At 63.2% G+C, this 17,905-nt stretch overlaps 1 protein-coding gene across 2 annotated transcripts in view; it reads left to right on the top strand.

The window, feature by feature from the left end:
- RXRA (retinoid X receptor alpha) overlaps positions 1 to 17,905 on the top strand; it is a 93,713-nt gene that overhangs the window by 27,704 nt on the left and 48,104 nt on the right. The window lies entirely within an intron of this gene.

Below are 17,905 nucleotides of genomic sequence, written 5' to 3'. Positions count from 1 at the left end.
CTACACCGCAAGGCAGGTAAGGACCCGGCTGACTGTTGTGCAACCTGCTTGGCAGGGGAGCCCCCACCCCACTCGCCCTGCCCTGGAGTCTGCGGTTTTTGGAAAGCTTTTTGGCACTGAGTCCCAGCTCCCAGCTGAGCAGAGACTTGGAGCAGGCGGTGTGCAGGGGGCGGGGGGGTGTCTACTCCCAGGTGTCAGGCCCGGGAAGGGGCCGCTCTAGGGTTGGGCAGCTGCTTGCCCTGAGTTTTGGCTGGGTCTGGGGCGTGTGTGCACGAGCAAGGGGGCGGCAGGGGACACTGTCCCTGTGGGAACCTGGCTCCGGCCTGTCTCAGGCCAGCCTCCTTGCCCTGGTGACCTGGAAAAGCAGGATCCCTGCTGCCCTGCCTCTGCCACCCCACCTTCCTGGCTTTCCAGCCCCACCCCATGGGGCAGGGGACTGTGTCAGGCCCTTGGGGGTGACCCTCAGGGGGAGACTTGGTTACTCATCAGTAAACTGGGGAGAAGGGAGTCGCTGCCTCCTTGGGGTTTGGCTAGGTGGAAAGTCACTGGCTTGCTCACCTGAACACACCTGGGGCCTGGCAGTGGCCTGGGTGGGGAGTGAGTGCTGGCTCCACTGAGGAGCAAGCCTGCACTGCTGGAGCCCCTTCTGTGTGCCCAGAGGCTGCACAGCTGCAGAGGCTCTGCCGGCTGACATAGGAGGCCGGGGAGACCTGGCACTTTGCCCAAACCATGTCCACCTAGGGCCTTGATGGCCCCCTTCAGTGAGCACCTACTGTATGCGGGCCTCTGTGAGGTCCCACCCATTGGAATGGCTCCTGAATTAGAGGTCCTAGGGCAGTGTTCAGAGGGGACGGGCTTTCTCATCCTTGGCCTGCTGGTGGCATGCCTGTCCTCCTGGGGCTGGGAGAGGGTGGCTTTCCCAGGTGTGGGCCTCCACCCTGCTGGCCTTGCCCAGCCTGGGGGCCCGCTCAGCCACCGCCCTAGATGCTGTGATAGGTTGTCTCCTGGGTCTTCTCACCCTGCCTCCCTCCCAGCCCCTGAGCCCAGCCCAGCACAGCACAGCACCCCCAGGAAGCAGAGGCCCCTGAGCAGAGCCGGGAGGCAGGAGGCTTAGCCAGGGCGGAAACAAAGCAAAGTGAAGCAAAGCAAAACAAAGCCAGGCCACGCCCCCAAGCCCACCCAGCCCACGCCCGCTCCTTATCGAGTCTGCAGGGCCTGTCGCAATCACCTGCTCCGTGTGGTTGAGAAATGTGATGAGCAGATAGTCTCCAGGCTCTGCGTGTCTGGGCGGTCGGACAGGTTTGGTTCCTGCCTGGAGGGAGCAAGAGCCCTTCCAGAACCAGGAGCAGAAACCTGGCCAGAGTTCACTGCCCAGCGAGCCAGCAGCCCGGCAGCCTCTGCCTGCGGCCCTTAGGAAGGGGCTTGAGGGCTGGGTCCTGGGGCTCCTCCTGTGGCTGTGCAGTTGGGCCCTTCCCCGACCTCGTTTCTCGGTCCCGCCCAGGGAGCGGCAGTGAGCTACAAGGACTGTCCACACATACCTGGTGGAGGGCCACCAGTGGGGGCTGTCAGGACATAGGCCAGAGTCGCAGGCCAAGGGGTCAGTATGTGGATAGTCAGTCCCAAGCAGAAAGGGCGGCTCTTAGGTAGGAATCGGCCTCCCTACCTAACCAGAGATCTGGTGCTGTTCCCAAAACTTTCCAGAAGAGGCCGTAAAGCCAGAAGTAAGCGGGAAGGGCCGCCTGTGGGGTAGAGCCTGAGCTCTTAGAAAATTGATGCGGCCCTGGCTCTTCTCAGTTTTTCTGTGACAGCCTATGACATGTCCTGTCCTGGGATGAGACTGTGGGGCCGTCTGAGGCAGATCCCTGGAAGAGAGAGGTGGCCCACCTGCCCATGGCACCCCGTGGAACACAGGAGGTGCAGGGCTTGGGCTGTGGGTGGACACTGGCATCCTTCTGGGCTCTGGATGCAGTTGGAGTGAAGGGACACCCAGGTGTTTTCAGACAGGCCCTCATGGCCTGCCCTCCCAAGGCTGGGAGGCTGGAGGCCACTGAGCATGCCAGGAAGGAGCCAGGTGGGAGCCCCTCTCCAGGTCAGAGCCGAAACGGCCAGTTCCACCTGCTCAGCCCTGGCATCTGCACCTGGAGAGAGCATCCTGATGGCCGTGAACTAGGCACCAGCCAGTCGGGCTGCTCCTGGCCACTCAGGCTGGGTGGTGGGTGAGGTGGTGGGTGAGGGTGACACGGTGTGGTCAGCTGCAGCCCACGCAGAAGGCCTCCCTAGTCTGGGGTGGGATAGTCGAGAACCGAGATGGCGGCTCCCAGAGGCCCGTGTGGGGTCTGGACTTGCCTGTGGTGCTGGGCAGCCATGGAGGGCTCTTCGCGGAGGGACCGTTCCCGAGTTCTCCAGGCCCTGGCACCCTGCTTCTCAGGCTTCCATTTGGGTGCTGTCCCAACAGGGCAGCACTGACCAGGTCCTCCCTCCATTGTCCCCGGATGTCATCAGTGCTGGGCAGGACTGCCAGAGGCAGGCGGCCCTGGCTGAGTCTCCACAGAGGTGGCTGATGGGCACCTGTGTGTGTGAGGGCAAGTGACCACCAGGGCAGGCTGCGAAGGCCATGGCCAGAGGGCCAGGGGTCCCAGTGTGCCCCTAGAGATGGAGAGGGGCAGGTGGAGCCCCCAGTGGGGATTGGCTGGGGGTCTCAAAGCTCATGAGGTGGGAGGTCTTTCTTTAAGCTGTGTGCCCCCCCCCATTTCTTGCCCATCTGGGGGGAGGCTCGGCAGGTACAATGAACATTTGTTGAGTGTTCCTGGGTAGCTGCCATGTGGCGGTGGGGCAGGAGGCACTCAGGGCGGGGAGAGGCTGAGGCGCAGCGGGGAGCGGGTGGAGGGCGCAGACCTAGCGGATCCGCATGGAACCTGGCGGGCCCAGGTATCCTGCGGGGCCGGGGTCCACTGTGCGCGCCTGGTCGGCCTCTGCTCTGCTGTGCGACTGGGGAGACTGAGGCAGTGCAGGAATCCTGCGGTGGGCTCCTGAGGCGCTCCTGGTGCCTGAGGCTTTGGAGAGCACCTGTCTGCAGTAAGGTGTGCCGCCGTGGCGGCGTCCCCGTCTGCTTCCCCGGCCTTCCGGGGCGCCCCAGCTTCCCCTGCCCTGCTTCTGGCCTCCTTGGGGGCCGTCACAGTCTTGTCTGTCCAGAGGGGGAGGGTGCTGGGCTGGGGACCCTGGAGAGGGCAGCTGGCTACTCTCCTAAATTAGTGGGCCCAGATTGTGTTTTCCTAGACTGGCAGAGAAAGACCCTCACTCACTGTTGAGTTAATAATAAAATCCCAGGAGCTACTTGGGTCTCGCCTGTGCCCAGACAGGGGGAATGTGCTCTGGAGTGCAGAATGAGCCATGGCAGGGCCTGATGGGGCGGCTGTGGGCTCTTGCAGACCCCGTCCTGCCCTGGGGGAGCCCCTTGTGAAGGTCCTTGGCACTGACCCAGGCCCCCTACGCTTTTCTCTGTGGGCCTTGCTCCTCATCTCTGTACTGGACAACCTCGTGGCTCTGGGCAGACCTGGCTCTCCTTACCCCATGGAGAGCGAGCAGAAGACCCTAGAGCTGTCTTGAGTCCCCAGGCTAGGACTGTAGGGCTAGGCAGGGAAGCAGGGAGGTCACCTCCATGTGGGCCTATGTGCTTCTCAAGCAGGTGGCCCTGTCCTGGCAGAGACAGGCACACTGGCTGTGTCTCCGCACGTGAGGAGGCACAGGCCAGGGAGCCTGGGTCCTCATCCAAGGCCCTGCTTTTACACCATCTTGCCTGGGATAACCCAGGGTCCCTTGGCCAGGACCTTGGAGCTGCCAGCTGCTCGGGTGGCTTAGCCTGAGCCTGGGGTGCTGGGCTAGGTGTCTGACAATGAGGCTGTACTCCTGAGCAGGTGACCTGGCTGCAGATTGTTGGGCAGGACAGAGTGGGTAGGAAGCAGTTGTTCCTTTCTGGCTCCCACCCTGCTGGGCACAGGACGCACTGTCTTCCAGGTGGGGGGCGTCCTGGATTCGAATTCCTGCTCCACGGTGCTGACCTCAGGCAAGGTGTTCCCCTCCCGGAGCCTTGGTCTCCCCTTCTGGAGGGTTCCTCTTCGAGTGTGGGTGGTCAGCTCCAGGCCCCCATCCATTGCCCTGGCCAGTTGAAGGTTCTTTGAAACAGGTGCTCCTGGTCCTGGAGGCCCTGACTGCGCTGCCTGGGTCCTTCTCTGGGGTGGTCTAGAAAGGAGTCTGACTGGAATCCTGAGAGGGGGTGCCCCCAGGCAGGCCAAGGTCTCAGGAAGTCGTGGGCTGGAGAGTGGACCCCAGCTGAGGCTGGGGTGTGCCCGGGTGGGTGCTAATCCCTCAGGTGGGCAGAGCCCACTGAGGCCTGCCCATGTGCCAGTGTAGGGTGGGGGTACAGGGGTCCTAAACCCTGGATGAACCCCACCTTTCCCCTGCCCAAGGCCTGAGAGCCCCTAAATAGTTGGGCAAGCCAGGAGGAAGGGGGTTCTTCAGTGGGGCCTCCCTCTGGGGCAGCGTCCCCTACCTGCCTGGCTGGTGGCTGCCCTGGATGGGCAGGTCCTGCTCTTCACCTCTGCTCGGAACTTCACCCGTGGGAGAATCCTCCTTTGCCCAAGTCAGGTTGGACTTTCCCACCTGCCCTGTTTGACTCATCAGGTTAAGACTGAGCATTTTGCTAATTCACTCAGCAACTGCCCAATTCTGGAACTTTCTCCAGGTCCTGTGGTGAGTCCCAGAGCCAGAAGGGAACTTGGAGATCCTTTCTAATACTCTCACTTCTCAGCAAACGGAGGCCTCCCATGCAGGAGAGCCCATGGGCCTCCGGCCTCCCTGGACGGCACCTGAGTCCCCTGCCCTGGTGCGCACAGGGGTCATCTTACACAGGCAGGTGGCTGAGGGCCTGCCTGGCTCCACTGTGCTGATGCTGCTCTCTGTTCTCCTGCTGGGGGCCCTCCTTGGCCGGTGTCCTGGTGACTGGGACAGGGACAGTGACCTCGAAGGACTCTGGATGACCCTTGTTGGGGAGCAGGCTGGGTCTTCCAGGTCGCCCTCAACCTGCCCAGGTGTCCAGGCAGAGGGGAAGATTCCAGAGGACTCAAAGTGGGTGCTGTGGTTTTCCTTTGGATCTGGCCCAAGTAAGGGATTCCTCTTGTCTGTAGAGCGGGGATAGCAGTACTTTGTCCCCTGCAGTGCCCACAGTGCCCAGATGTCCAAGTGGACCCTCAGTCCCTGGCACCCTCCTGGCATGCCTTGGAGACTGCCCGCTGGAGCTGGCTGAGCCATGCTGGAAGGGCCACGGCTTTGGCTTCCCGGCCACCCTGCCTCCAGCTGCTGTCTGGGCAGCCTGCAGTGCCCTCAGCCCACCTGCAGCCTGTGGTGGTCAGAAGGGGTGGGGCCCAGGGGCACCTGTGGGTGGCCTTCTGTGGCTCCCCTGGCCCCTGGAGTAGCCCCTTCCCCCAAGGGGCACACGTGGGCAGCTCCTCTGCTGACTGGCCTCTCCTGCTGACTGACCCTCCCTAGGCACTGCCCCCCAGGTGGCAGGGGCATCCTTAGAGCATGCCTGTCATCACCCTTCATGCCCTAAGCTCCATGCTTCAGTGGCCTTGCGGAGCTCGGTTGCCCCAAGCACCTGCTGTGCCTCTGAGAGGTCGGGAACCAGTGCAGCCGGGGCTTTCGGGACTCCTGAAGCAAGTACCCAGGGCGCTCCGTGACTTGGGGCCTGCCCTGGAGGCTCCACCCTGGGCACAGTGTTGGCAGTGGACCAGGCATGGAGCTGACCTTGAGCTGCTCTGGTCCTGCCCTGCTTCAAAGGCCTGGGGCACACGCTGCTGTCCTAGCAGGGTTGACCAGGGCCCTGCAGGGAGCGAGCCCGGGGTCCACGCTGGAACCTGGCCCTCCCACCTCTGCTTTCTGTGTCCGACTGTGCCTGGGAGAATGCCTGGTGGCCAGGCCAGGCCAGGCTGGTCGGTCAGAGCCAGAGGGGGCTGCACGCTGGGCCTGCGTGTCGCATCCGCCTTGCATCCACCCTCAGCAGCTGCCCTGGGCTCCGAGGTCCATTCTGGTGAATCCTCTCTGTGGTTAGTCAGGGGCCTGGGGAAGGTCTGCAGAGCTGGCGCCCCTTCCTCTCACCCTGTCTTCTAGACAGGAGCTTGGGAAAACCGGTGTGTTCCAGCTGCTAGGGAGGCTGGGCCAGGAGAACCGCAAGTTCAAGGACAGTCTGGGCAACATGTAAGACTTCCTCTAAGAAGCAGCAGCACCGCGAGGTGAGGGCAGCAGGTTCAGCTCCAAGGGGAGTGGCACTCTTGTCTCACCTCTTCTCTCCACGGATGGGCCTCTTCCGGGGACCACTGTGTCCCTGGTGATGGGCATAACCCAGGAAGTGGCCCCTGGCCAGTGGGTGGTGGAGATGTCACTCTGTCCTCTCCCAGCCTGGTGGGCGGCAGGGCTGTTGGGGCTTCAGAAGTGCCTCCCTCCATCCCTGGTGCCCTCCTTGTGTGAGGGGAGAGGCGAGGAGGTGCTCACTTAATCGGCTCGTTTCCTACCTTGCTGGTCCCTGTCTGAGAACAGCCCTGGGGGCCTGGCATGGACCTGGGTGAGCCTGAGCCATGGGGCTCCCCGCCCTCCTCCTGTGCCAGGCCTGGCTGGCGACGCCATCCTCCAGGAAGGACCGATGTTGCACGTGGCAAAGCTTCGGTGACCCTGGCGATAGGAGGACAGCCGTTCCTGCCGTGTCCCACCCTGCACCAAGGGCTGAGCACACGCTTTCTCTGTGACCGGCCTGGCTGGCCTGGTACTGCAGACCTGCTGAGGTGTGGGTTCGGGGAGTGGCCCATCCAGGCTGGCCTGGCCAGGTAGGGGCAGGGTCAGCAGCCGTGGGGTCCTCCAGGAGCTGGGGGAGACCCTCTGTGGGGAGGCACAGCCCTGCCTTTGTTGTCCCCAGCTGGGTTCTTAGTGTTGGCTGGTGTCCGGGCCCTGGCCGTGGCCCTGACTTTATAAGTGTCATAGACCGAGATCTCAAATCCTCTTGCATGTGTGGAAACTGGGACTGGAGAGGGTGGTACCTTGTCCAGGGTCACCCCAGCGAGGGAGAAGCAGGCCCACGGTGTCTGGCCAGTGTTTTCCGTGGCACAGACTGAGGCCTTGGGTGGGACTCTGCCTGGGTGCCGGTGTTGGCGGGAGATGGTGGGCGAGCTCTGGGCCCACTGCACACCTGGACTCAGGACAGCTCCTCGTGTGTGGCCCCTGCTGAGTCTGCTCTGCAGTTCCTGCTCGGCAGGTGAGAGTGGGGCTCAGGGCATACCCCAGCCACAGCTGGACAGCGGCCCCCTTGCCCCGCTGGCTGTTTCTATGGGGCAGCAGTAGGTGCCTGGGTGGGTGGGCCGTATTGTGCTGCTGGGCCTCCGCATGCCCGGAGTGTGGCCTGGCCTGCCCTGCCCGGGCTGGATGGGGTTCACAAGGGCAGCTGCACACGGGAGGGGCTCTGGGACGTGTCCGGGGGAGAGCTCAGCGGTGCAGGCTCACCTGTGGGCTTGCACATGTGCCTCCGTGTGGCCCAGGGACCCCAGTGTGACTGGTGGGCCCCCTGCTCTTCCTGCTGGCCTTAGCCCTTGTGGGCCAGAGGAGCTGGCTTGGTAGAGGCCTGTCTCTGGCCCATGCTACTGTTGATGGACTGGGGCCCCAACTTCCCCTCAGAGGGCTTGGGAGAGGATGGGGGGTGAACATTACGTCTGTTCTTGGTGGGCTTAAAACCCAGACCAGGGGCAACTCGGAGTGGCTGGGCAGAGTCGAGGCGGTCAGTTGGTGAGGGTCCCTCCTGGATGGGGAGATGTGTGGGACCCTCCAAGCCCACTCCTTCATGCGCATTCCTGCCTTGGGGAGGTCCCGTGCCCGGGGCTTGGTAGGCACAGAGGCCCAGCCCCAGGGCTGTGCAGGGCTGGAGGTGGTTCCCCTGCAGCAGTGGGCCAGGGGAGTCTGGGGCTGTTGGGTGGAGTGCTGTCTAGCAGCCACCTGCACCGCTCCCCTCCCTGTCTGGGGCTGGGGGCTGGCATTTCATCAGCATCTCTCAGAACAGCCCCCAGTGCCTCAGCGACAACTGGGGAGAGCTGCTGCCTTTGGGGACGGAGAGAAGCTGGGCCCACACTCCAGGGTCTGTCCAGGCTTGCTGGGCCGTGGGACTCAGGGGTGGCTCAGCCCCGTGCCGCCGGGTGGTCTCCTGCACGCTGAGGAGGAGCCTCTTCCTCTGCTGCCGCACTGGCCACCACTCCCGGTCTAGCAGGCCTTGGCAGGGGCTCCGGAATTCACGTGATCCGCCTTCGCAGCTTCCTCAGCAGGGTGCTGGCTGCTCCCGGCTGCTCCCGTCTCCCCAGCCACATCTGGAACCCGTTCCATCATTACATCAGTGTTGGTGGCTGGGCCCGAGGCGGGCTCCTCGCAGGAGTGGACGGGGCCCCCTCCCCAGCACCACTGGCAGCCACCCCTGCCCTGGGCCCGTCCCCATGAGTAGGACAAGGCAGGCAGGGCCAGCCTGTCAGGGCCCGGAGGGGGCTGGGTGGAAGGAAGCACCGGGCCTCCTGGTGCTGAGCGGGTGGAGCTGGAGAAGCCCTCTCCGCAGCCTGCGTTTCCTGCTGTCAGCAGCCGAGCCCAGAAGTGTGGTGTTGGCGGGGAGGGACAGGAGCTGTCTGCAGAAGGCCTTCCTTTTCTTTCTGCCGCGGTTGGCCAGGTGGAAGCCCCCAAATAGCTTACAGCCACCCCACAGTTCCAGGCGCCCGGGGCCTGGAGTCTGGGTGCCTGGTAGAAGTCGGGGTTTCACCGTGCGCTGTGGTGGAAGGGCCACGGCACGTTGACTTCCGGTCCCTCCGGCTCCCGCGGGAGGGCGTTGGCGGTTCACAGGTCTGCCGAGCCTCGCGGCAGCTCTCAGCCTTTGCCCAGGACGAGGCCCACTGTTTGATCGGCTGATTGATTAGCTACGATTCACATAAAATATTCACTGTTAGGTGAATTCAGTGGTTTTTACTGTATTCACGAGCTGGTATGGTGACCAGCAGAACCAGTCTTGGCATTTGGGATTGTTTTCATCAGTCCCAGGAAGAAACCCCATGTCCACCATCAGTCATTCCCTGCCCTGCCTAACCTTGGCCATCCTTGTTTCTGAACTCTGTCCACCTGCTGTCCCACGTTTGTGATTTGACTTGATCTTCAGGGCAGTGTGGGCACTGAATAGGTGGGCTTCTCCCTGCCAGATGGTGCCCAGCAGGAAGCTGGAAAGCACCCCTCCCATGTTTATCCCGTGCCCCGACACACAGTCCTGACCCAGAGGCTGCTTTATGTCCTGCAGTATGGCAATTCTGTGTTATAGGTGGGGAAGCCGAGCTGTCATGGAATCAGCCCCTTGGAGATGGGATCTGAACCCAGGCAGACTCAGCCCTTTGCCAGTGGCCACAGCCAGGAGGGCTGGTGGCCTTTCCTCCTGGGGCCTTGCGGTATGCTGCCTCTCAGGCTTTGGCCTGCCCCTGCACGTGGGCAGGCAGCACACTGGCGCCCTTCCAGAGGCATGGAGACTCCTCTGCACTTGCAGCTCTCCTTTGGGTGGGGAGTGTTGGGGACAGTGCCCAGGTGCCTGGCTGCTCCTTGCTCCTTCTCCAGGTCCCTGTCCTCCTCCAGCCTGCCCGACCTGTCTGCTGGTACAATTTGGCAGTGGCTTTGGCTGACCCTGCAGCACTGCTCTCCAAGCTTTCAGAGCTCCTTGCTGCAGATCCTGGTGGGGTCCCTCCTGCGCACTATGCCTCCAGTTTTTAGGCCAGCGCAGCTGCCCTGTGTGGAGGTGCCAGCTGCATAGTGGGGGCTGCCGGCTGGGACTGCCCAGCTTGCCAGGGAGCTTGGCTGCAGTGGGCAGGGCTGTGGGTCTCCTGAGCCACTCTTGGAGAGACTTCTGCCTTCTGCAGCAGAGGGAAAAGCGCTTCCCAGCAGGGGCCAAGGGGACCTGCACTCCCCAGGCACTTCATTCCCTGTCTGGAACGGCTGGTGTCATGCTACCTGACATCCCTGGAGAGGTCTCTGCCCAGTGAGGGAAGACGGTCCTGCTCACTCCCTGACGGACACTTCCTGTTGCCTCAGGTCCCCTTGAGGAGGGGCCAGCTCTGTGAGCCTGAGGTCCCCTTCTGGAAGACTGGGTGCTCTGCTCTGGCTTCCCTGTGCTCTGGTGGGGTCTCCCTCCTGGGCAGATGGCCCCTGACCCTGGGCCTCCCTTCAGTGCAGTGAAGGTGCTCACCCTGTCGGGCAGCAGAAGATTCCAGAGAGCCAGAGCAAGAAAGGAGGCGTGAGAACCCTTGTGTGTGTGTAAGTGTGGTGTGTGTGAGGTGGCGGTCCCCACCCTGTGAGGAGCTCTTGGGCCCAACCACCTGGTCCCTGTGAGCTCTCTGTAGCTCCAGCCTCATGGGCCCTGGGTTTGGGCCTCGTAGGCCGGGGTTCCAGGTCCAGCCCCGTTCTGCTGTGTCCCTCACTGACCTTGGGAAAGTCCCTTCTGTTCTGGGGCCAAGCAGGGGCACCTGCCCTGAAGCTCCGCGTGCCCTACCTGCAGCCTTGTGTTTTGGAGGTGAAGTGGGTGTGAGGATAGTGCTGGGCTGGATGCCCCTCCTCGTTCCAGGCCCACTGCACCCTGGGACCTGTGATGCTCTGGCCCGACACAGCCCTGGGCTTGCAGCCCCGCTGCCAGCAGCACAGTGCCACAAGCAGGGTGTTCTCAGGCCCTTCCGGTGTCCTCGCTGGGCGGGAAGCTGCAGGGTGGTGTGAGGGTCATTACCCGGTTCTTTGGAGTGCCGTGGAGTCAGTCCTCATGGGGGATGTCTCAGCTCTGTGAGCCTGAGAACCCCAGAAGGACGTGTGGGTGACAGCCGTGGTGGCGTGAGCTGGGGTGGCACCCACGAGCTTCGTGAGACAGGGGCCCAGGTCCTGCTCCCTCCGCACATGGGCCTCCTGCCCGGCTGCTGCTCTCGTTCCAGGGTCTCAGCCAGGCCTTCCCTGGCCACTGTGCCCTGACTGACTCTCCCGCTCTTAGGCTTGCTGGTTGGCTCTGTCTCCTTGTTGGGGAATCACCGTCCCCGGTCTCCGCTGTGTCCCCAGGTCTTGTCTGATGGAGAGCTCACAGTTGGGTCGGAGGCCCAGCTTTTGAGTCTCTCCTCTAGCACGGTGCTGAGGCCTTCGGGGTTTCAGAACGGGTCGCAATATGACCCTCTCAGCCATCCTTCCTGGTTACGCCCAAGCTGTCCCTGAGAGTCAGCCACGAGCCAGTTGGGCATGGTGGTGGATACTAGGGGCTGGCGACTCCTGGACAGAGGTGCTCGCCAGGAGCCCACTGTGTGGCTGGCCCCCTGGGTAAGCCAGGGGCTGGCAGAGCCTCATCTGGGGGCCTGTGTACAGCTGAGCACAGAGCCCCCAGGCCCTGGGGGATGACGTTGCCAACAGCGGGTGCTGGTGTCATCCCAGGAGACGGGTGGTCAGCAGGGAGAGGGCTGCCTCCTCTAACTTGGCCCTCCCGAGGAACACCTCCCGAGGAGAGCTGCGGCTGGAGGGCCTGCAGAAGAGGCCTGGGAAGAGGTCAGCCTGAGCCGGGGAACCTGCTGAGGGTGGGGTGTGGTGTGGGGGTCTGCTGGTCCTGCGGTCAGCTGCGTGGTGGGGTCCTGGACTGGCAGGCAGATGGACAGCCCGCATGCCCAGGACACATGGTGGAGAGCACTCCAACAAGGAACTACACCCATGTCAATCCCACCTGCTGCTCACCCCCTAACAGAAGGCCTCTCCCTGCTGGGTGAGGGGCTGGACTGGGGCTGGGAGGAGTCCCCTGACCTCCTTGGACCTTTTCCTTGTTGTGTGGTGGGCCTACTGTGAGGGCTTGGAGTGCCCTGGAGTGGCAGCTGGGCTACTTTTGGGCAGAATTTGCCGAAGTCCTGTGGGCCGCGTGGCCTGGGATGGCCGCCGTGCACTGGAGACAGTGCAGCAGAGGTTCCTCGGCCTTGGCTTAGGGCTGCCCTGGCCGGTGAACTCCCAGAGTGCTCCGAGGAGGCCCAGATGGCCCGGCACGGGCTCTTTCTGGAGTGTGGTCTCCCCGAGCCCTGCTCCTGGCAGGTGGGCAGGGCACCTCCCCCCACTGGGGGGCTGTGCTGGCAACTGGGAGCAGGGCGTTGGGCTCACTGGGTCCGTAGCCGGGTGTCAGGTGTGGGGAGCAGGCTTTGGGGTGGTCCTCCTCCCTCGTCTCTGCCCCTCCCTGATGATGAGAGCTGTCCCCCAAGTTGGGGTGGCAGGGGTGGGCAGGGGTGCCATGCCTGGCCTGTCTTCCCTGGTGTGGAGGGTGCGTGGCTGGGCTGAGTGGCCGTGGTCCTTCCTGGGCGCTGTGTCCTGTTGAAACCCGTCTGACGCGGCGGTGATGTTGAAATAGGTGCCGAGTTTCCCAACATCCTGCCAGCCTGTCACAGGACTGGGTGTCAGGCGCCAGGGTGCCAGGCCTGCCTGGCCTCCCTCGTGGGGTGCCTGGGCCTTGTTTCCCTGGCCCGAACAGCAGGCGGGCCGCCTGCCCCAGCACTGTACACGGGCACCAGCAGAGGTCCTGAGGCCAGGGCAGGGTGGTGTGGCAGGGGCCTGTGATCCTTGGCACTTCCCTGTTTTATGGAGGGGGACGTGAGGCTTGGCCAGGAGGGAGGGTGGGGTGTGAACTCAGATCCCGTGACTTTCTGAGCAGGAAGGAGTGAGTGACCCAGAGGCAGAGCTGATTCTGAAGAGGGGTACACCACCCGCTGGCGTGGCCAGGGAGGGCTGGTGGGGCCCTTGCAGTACCCGAGTACTGGAGATGGTGGGATGTGGGGTCTCGGTAGCACCTAGTGGTGTCCCTCTCCCTGTGGCTGGAGGGGCCTGGTGCCTGGAATCGGCCTGTGAGGGGCAGAGGTGTCCAGAGTGTTTGCAGGGTGTGCCTGTCTTCACCACACTCCAGACACTCCACTCAGAAAGAGCCGTGGAGCCTTCTTGTCACTGCACAGCGTGATGCTTTGCATTTGCTGTTTAGGAAACGGAAGCTCAGAGAGGCCCGGTGACTCCTGAGGGCACCCACTGTTGGGCAGGGGAACCATGTCCAAGTGCTGGACCATGCAGGACCCGCTTTCCGGGATACCACACGTAGGAATGTGGTAGGGGTGGCGTATCCACCCTTAGTGGGTCCTGTGCCGTCCTGAGCTGTGTGGCCCCAGCCCAGTAGCCCGTGTAAGCTGCCTGCTCTGTCCAAGGTGCAGCTCTGGTGGTGGATGTACTGGAATCTGGCACAGCGGGCTCAGGACTGTCCTCCAGCCAAGGCACTGCTGTAACCCAGCAGCCCTGCTGGGTGGGACCCTGGGGTTCTAGGAGCCCTGAGGCCAATCCTTGCCAGGCTGTGGCATCTGTCCCTCATCAGCTGGGAGGGGCCCTGGAGGCCGGTTGCTTAGCGAGGAGGAAGCAGGCGCCCAGAGAGGGCGAGGGGCCTGGTTGGGGCACACAGCGCGGTGGCCGCAGGGCCAGGACTGTGAGGAGGGGTGTCAGGAGCATGCTGTCTGGTAAGCTGGCGGCTGTGGTGGCCAGGCTGGGGAGAAGAGGGACAGCAGCAGGAAGATGAAGGCCACGAAGGGGCTCTTGGCCACCGAGCGTCAGCTGCGTGCTGGGGTCCGCGGCCGGTGCCTGCCTGCCTTTGGCAGGCGTGCGGGCTCCTTCCTCACTGCGTCCCAGCAGCCCTGAGGGTTCCGAGGCTTCCTGCCACCTTCCAGGTGTGGACTCTGTAGCCCAGAGAGCTGACATCACTGCTGGGGTCCTTGGCCAGGAGAGGGAGCGGGCCTCTGACTGGTCTCCTTCGTCTGCCCACCCTCCTGCTGTGGGCTGTGAGGCTGGGGCCCTGCTTTCTGCTGCGTCACCACAGGACAGCTCTGGGGGCTCTGGAGGACACTGTCTCTGTCTGCCCACCTCTGGACGGGTGTCCCTGGCAGGCCCCTGTTTATCTGCCCGGCCCCAGCACAGGCTGGGGAGGGAGGAGAGCAGGTGTCCTGTCAGCAAGCGCTGAGCAGTGTGCGCAGGCCACTGTCCATGGGCTCAGTTGGTCCTCACATGGCCAAGGACATGGTCCCATTTCTGAGGACAGGACTCTCAGACCTGTGGGGTTGGATCATGTGCTCAGCCCCTGCAGCCATGCAGTGTGAGTGGGGCTGGAACCAGGGACCAGAAATCAGTGTCACCACATGTGGGCCTGGGTGAGCAGAGGCCAGCCTGTGGTCCTGAGTCCACTTCCATAATTCGTGTGGTGCTTGGCTGCTGTGGGAGGGGCACTGGCTTCTAGCTGGCCTGGAGGGAGTGCATCTCAGGCCACCCTCCCGGGGGCTGGGTCAGCCTGGGGGTCTTGGCCCAGCCTCCTGCAGGCTCTGGCTGATGGGAAGCCCTGGGGGTGTCCGTCACCCTCTCCTATCGCTCCCCTCCCCCTCAGGAGAGCAGAGCAGGCCTCACAGGCCTGGAGGCTGGTGCGCAGCTGCAGGGTGGTGCCTGCCCGGAGAGGAGCAGCTTTCCAGGAGATCGGCAGGTGGGCGGTCGAGGAAGCAGGGGAGTCGGGACCTCTGCCTCCAGCCACTTCCTTCTTAGCTGACAGCCCTTTGCAGAAGAGGAAATAAAGGCTCAAAGAGGCAGTGCAGCCTGCCTAGGGTCAGTGCTGTGGGGTACCGCCCTGGGTCTCCAGGAATGTGTGCGAACTTGGCTGCTGGCCGTGCACCCCCGCGGCCTATCCTGCAGCCTGTACTCACTGTGCCTGGCTCTCCACCCCGCCCCATCCAGCTGTTCAGCAAGTCCATATTTGGCACCTGCTCTGGGCCAAGCCTAGATGACCTGCATGCCACAGAGAGCCAGTCGGGGCCTCCCTCCCTCAGGAGCCTGCAGGCCTCCGTGGCCTTGGGTGAGTGGGCGGGCCATGCGTGCAGGCCTTGAGCCCACAGGAGTGGAAGGAGGAGGTGAGGCCTGTGTGGCTGGGAGGCTTGGGCAAGGCTTCCTGGAGGGGGTGTGGGTCAGGGAGGCAGGTGGGAGCCAGCCAGGAGGAGCGGAGTTTCAGGCCCAGGGAACAGTATGTTCAAGGCTAGGGGCAGGAGCCTGGCCATTCCTGGAATGATCCCGGCTGGGGCAGGGAGTGGGCAGGGCCGGGGCAGGTGCATGTGGACAGTGCTGGTGAGGAACAGGCTTGGCCTGTTGCTGGCTGCTTCAGAAACAAGTGGCCCCTGAGCCTGGGAGGCAGGGTCTGGACGGCCCTCCGCCCTTCCAGGATCTCTGTCGGGTATGCTGGGAAGCTTGACCCCTGTGGCAGCAGAGGGTCCCAGAACAAATGCTGTCTCAGGGCTGCCAGGGACGGCTGGGACAGTGGGTGGGCTTAGAGTCAGGGGCTGAGCAGTGCTGAGTGCATGGGCTCTGTTTCCAGTGAGGACACCACAGGTGCCTAGGGTGCCCAGTGGGTGGGCCCAGGGCTGGGGGCTGCCAGCTTGGGTCGGGAGGGGTCTGAGGGACTTTGGGGTGGGGTGGGATTTAGAAACAATCCTATTCTGGCTGAGGGGCTGGAGGGGTCCTTTGGGTGTAGAATGACTCCCTCAACAAAATCAAACCACAGCAGGCCCTCCCCAGGCCCTGTCACAGAAGCTGGAGAGACCCCTCGGCCCAGGCCTGCCCACCCCACGCTCACTGCTGCCCTGGCCTTTCCTCCCTGTGCAGCAAGATAACAGCATTCATTGGTACTTGCTCATGTTTAAAGCAAAAGTAGAACTCAGCTTTTTGTTTTCTATCAAAGTTGGGGTCTTTGGTAAGACACAGCCCCCTGCCACTGGTGTTGGAAGACGTGAGGGGTCCCTGGAACTGCTCGTGCTGCTGGGGAAAAGAACCAGAGGGTTCTGGAGTCCCAAGCGAGCCAGTGGGAAGCCTCTGCCTGGGGCTGTGCTGTCACAGACCCTGCCCTGGGTGGGGGTTCCAGCAGTTCCTGCGTACATAGGAGGTCTGTGTGCCTGCCCCGTGGATGTGCTATGTGTGCCCATGTCCTGCCTGTGCCCTTGCCATCCCTGGGGGCAGGGCTGCTGCCAGGGCCCTGACCTCAGCCCCCTGCTGCCCGGCTGGCCATGGGTGGCCGGCCTGCCTGTCTCTGCCATTGCCCTTCCACAGCTCCCTGTTCCTCCTGGGCGTCTTCCCCTCTGCCCCCAGCCGCTCTCCCCTTGGTATCTCTTCCCCCTGCCCCCTGCACCTCCCCCTCCTCCCCCTGCACCCGCCCCCTGCACTTTGTGCTCAGGCAGCCTTGGGCTCATGATCTGACCTGCCACTGACCAGCTGGTGGCCTTGGGCAGGGTGCACTTTGTCTCTGAGCCTCCTCGTACCTTTTGGGAAAAGAAGGCAATGGCCATAGAGTTTTTGAAAGAGCTGAGTGAGGTGCGTGTTGTAAGGTGCCCAGGGCAGGGTCTGCTGCATCTTGATAATCCCATGCCGGCAGCCTCTGCCTGGCTGCGTTTGCAGGTGGAAGGTGGGGCATTGGGCAGACACCTTTTGGGGCTGCAAAAGTGTGGGCAGTGAACCCTCCTGGCCCTTCGCAGCCGAGACTAGTGAGAGGTCCAGCACCGAGGTGCCAGCAGCATGGCTCTGCTGGCTGCGGGCCCAGGGGTGCGGGCGCTGGGTTTCTGGGAGGGTGAGGACACAGTCACTTTCTTGTGGTGGCTGGCCAAGCAAGTGGGCAGGCCGGCCTGACGTCTGGGCACTGCGTGCATCCTTCTGGACTTGTGTGCTGTCCCCTGAGCCAGGTCTTCCAGTGGCCAGCAGTGAGGAGCAGGTACCCTGCAGTCTTGCCCAGCCTCTGGAGGCGAGGTGTTTGGAACCCAGTGGGGGATGGAGCCCCGACCTCCCTGCTTCTGAGCCAACCTGGGGAGCTTCCTGAGTGTCCTGAGCTCTTTGTTTCTGGGGGCTCTGGAATGTGTGAGGAGTTACTGCTTCCAACCAGCACAGTAGTCATTGGGTGTCCATGGAGCTGAGCTGGTTATCCTGTGTCATGCTGATGACATGTCCTCACCAGCTAACTTGGGGGCAGGTGGCCCATGCTGACAGCAGAGTGGAACTCTTGGCAAGGACCTGTGCTCTGTCCAGGGCCCCTCAGAGCGAAGCTTGGAGTGTCGGAGAGGCCCCTGGTGTTGGCAGCCACAGGTGTGGCCCTGCTGGGAACGTACCCTGCTTTGGGGAGTGATCGGGTCACATACACGCACAGTCTTTCTGCACAGCGTGATGGCGTCCTGTAGAGTGGTCTGGGAGGCTCTCCTGTGTCCTGTCAACCCTCAGGGACACGGGCCACTTCTGCTGCTGGATCATTCCCTGTGGTCGGCTCTTGGCCCTCCCGTAAGTGAAGCCAGCAGTTCCCCGCTCTGTATGGCTGGTCTCCCCTGCCAGGGCATCCTCTCTGCCTGCCTTGCTCCCCTCTTGTGGTCACGGGAGTGCCCGTTGAATTGCCTGTGCTGGTGCCGCTGGCCGTGGGCTCTGAGGGCCTCTGCGTGTAGCTGCTCTCTGAGTATGTGCTGTTCCTGGTTGTGGTCACCTCATTAAGGGTGGAGCATGCTTAGGGCAGCGACCTTCCTAATGAGGTCCAGGTCCCAGTGGGCTGGGGCTTTGCTGGGCATCTCCCAGTTCAGCCTGCGTGGAGCCCTGAGCCTGCCTGAGCTGCCAGCCCCTGACCACATCAGTGCCAGGACCAAGACTTCAGGTCCCTCCAGGCCTTCAAGGCCCAAGTGCATGTGTTGGATCTTGGGGGAGTGAGGAGCCCCTGGTTCCTCTGGGGACTCGAGATGTTCGTGCCAGCATCTGATTCCTCCTCTGTTCACACTCT

This window comes from Sciurus vulgaris, assembly GCF_902686455.1.
Source record: "Sciurus vulgaris genome assembly, chromosome: 15".
Lineage (NCBI taxonomy): Eukaryota > Metazoa > Chordata > Mammalia > Rodentia > Sciuridae > Sciurus > Sciurus vulgaris.
This window is presented reverse-complemented; position numbering and strand designations above follow the sequence as displayed.